Source organism: Aplysia californica, unplaced genomic scaffold, assembly GCF_000002075.1.
Source record: "Aplysia californica isolate F4 #8 unplaced genomic scaffold, AplCal3.0 scaffold00017, whole genome shotgun sequence".
Taxonomy (NCBI): Eukaryota; Metazoa; Mollusca; class Gastropoda; order Aplysiida; family Aplysiidae; genus Aplysia; species Aplysia californica.
In genome coordinates this window covers 633,750-636,454 of record NW_004797287.1, presented here as the reverse complement: position 1 = coordinate 636,454, position 2,705 = coordinate 633,750, and the positions used below count along the sequence as shown (strand labels likewise).

The following is a 2,705-nucleotide window of genomic DNA, read 5'->3' as shown; positions in this document are numbered from 1 at the left end:
TGAGGGGATGGCGTTGTATTGTACAGAAATTGATTATTTTCTGTCGCGCTAAGTGCACTCGAAGATCTTTTACGTTGAAATCTCAGAATTTCCAAAGATGAAATAACAGTCTGTGCAGTGGCCTGCTGTGTTGTTGTATTAAAATAATTGATTGAAATATTCAATTTCTCTCAGACATATGCAACTATAATAGCTTTTTATCAATTTGATGTCTTAGATTGAACTGATTTCAGGCTTCACCTAATTTGAATTAACTTCGCTGCAACATATTGCACCAACAGCATGGCTGGACTTATGAAATATTCTCCTCGGTATTACACCCTTGTAAACTCACGAACAGGCACACAATCCCAAATACATACACACAAACACATAAACACACAAACACACAAACACACACACACACACACACACACACACACACACACACACACACACACACAAATACAATTATATGCTTACATGCAAAGAAAAATATTGTATTTCATTGTTATACAAGAAAATTACAAACCAATGCCGGAAACCTAACCTAGCCCAAATACTTGTAGTTAGAACAACGTTAATATTATTTCACAAATATAAAAAATGTTTCAAAACCTCACTGGATCGCTGTTTTAGGCAAAAACTGTTGATAAATGAGAACATGGTCGCGGGGAAAAGTCTCTGCGATGGTCTACATCAGTAGGCCACTTGACGCCCGATAGGCTAACACCCAACCCCACCCCCCCCCCAACCCCACCCCACTAGTACGTAGTACGTATGCCTCCACCACCGTGGTTCTTGACAAACCCTGAGTATCATTATCACAAGATCGGGTTGCTCGCTAGTTTAGACTGTAAACACACGCGATGCGAGAGCCCTCTGCCGTCTAGTGCCTCTAAGCATCTAACGTTGTCGCATCCTCACAGACCTTTAGTGGAGAAAAAAAGCTATTAGAAGTTGAAGAGTACAAACCTGCCGGTTTTGCCTACTTTTTATAGACGTCGCTTGGGTGTCCACGATAAGTAAACAGAGACGGTGACTGAAACTTCAATCTGATGTTTTTAATTATTTATCAGTGTGTGTGTGTGTGTGTGAGTGTGTGTGTGTGTGTGTGTGTGTGTGTGTGTGTGTTGATAATAACTGTACGTTTCTTTTTTCCCCCAGTCTTCTCGCCCCGATAAGGCTGAGGAGAGACCTACAACAACACGTCAACTCTTGGCTCCTGTCCCACGAAAAGGGGCATACTACTATTTTTATTTTTGCATCGGATTCACGTTCCTTCGGGAGTCGTCCACTCTGCGACAGAAACTATCGACCAGCCTTGTGCGACGACCGTGCATTAACTTAATGAAATGACGTCGACGTCTTATTTCTCTACAACGGAATAGATTTTTATCCATCAATCCATCGCGGAGTCTCAAGATTGTGCGGCGTTCAAGCGAGGTTGAAGAAGAAAGAAACACCAGTTCAGTCGTCGCTCTTATATTCTAGGGATTTTTATACCTTCAGACGAGAAAAGACTGACGTTTGATCTACCCGCAGCGTGTGTGTTTTTGTGCATGGATAATTGCAGATTCCTATCGGGGTCGTGGATTTTATGCTGAGAACAGGTACGTGACGTGATGAATAGATGGATGAAAGACGTGAGAGATATCCCCTTACGGCCTGAGAGATGTGTGCATGTTCTTTCCTTTAGACACTTTTGTGTTTATGTTAATGTGCTGCTGATAATTGCTAGGTTTTTGTCCCGCCTCTTTGTGCAGTGCTTGCTTTCATGGTTGACAAGCTTTGTTTCGTTTGGTTTTTGTTCGTCTTCTTTTTTATCTTCCTCTCGGGCACGTCTTTTTATTGTTTGTCTTGATGAGGGACTCTTGCTGACGACACACGACAGTTGTTGAAAGATGTCTTGAGTGAACTTAATAAATACAATGTGTGTGTGTGTGAGTGAGTGTGTGTGTGTGCGTGCATGTGTGTGTGTGTGTGTGTGTGTGTATGTGTGTGTGTGTGTTTGTGCGTGTGGGGGGGGCATAATTATAGTATATTACTATTACCCTCTCATTATGCTCAATCATTCATCAACTGTTATGTGGCTGTCTGTTTGTATGATATGATAATATATTCATGCATAATATACATATACCTTAATATATATGATATATATGTATGAATATATTATGACGTGTATGTGTTTATATGTGCACTTTGTGAACACCAAAGCCTTTTTTATCTCTCTTGCTTTTTGTCTTATTGGAGCGGTGCCTTAGATCACTTACTGGCAGTGTGAGTGTCCGTCTCTGGCGTCAGTCATCAAAGACTTGACATTATGCACAAGATGGTAGGCCTACCAGGTGTTGTCAGGTTCTGCTGTTTGCTTTGGTTCGTGTTTGTGATATCTCTGTCCCCCCAGCCTTACTTCAGTTGTGACGTTTTTGAGTTGAGAACATCGTTGGCCTGTGTAGTTTTGTTTGTGTCTTTGTCGTTTTAGTTTCTAGGCTGTTGTTTTTGTTTTCTTTTAACCAGGCAGCGGTTCTAATGGCGCTTGTTTTCCTGGTGCTGCTGTTGTTTTGTATATTTCGTTTATTGGCGCTGACGAGTATTACACATGTCTGACGGTGAAAGCGTACAGACACATGCTCGATTTATTTCTCTCTATTTTCTCTATTTTTCTCTTTTTTTTCTTTGTCCTCCCCTACCCTCTCCATCTCTTTCTTTCTCTCTCTCCT

The 2,705-nt window shown here is 41.3% G+C and overlaps 1 protein-coding gene across 2 annotated transcripts in view; it reads left to right on the top strand.

Moving 5' to 3' along the window:
* Window positions 1–1,150: 1,150 nt before the first annotated feature.
* The window catches only part of LOC101858761, a 139,484-nt gene continuing 137,929 nt past the window's right edge, over window positions 1,151–2,705 (top strand). For both annotated transcript variants that reach the window (XR_001185095.2, XM_005090459.2), the window contains exon 1: window positions 1,151–1,592. The gene's annotated coding sequence lies outside the window, so the exon portion shown is untranslated. The remainder of the gene's footprint in view (window positions 1,593–2,705) is intronic.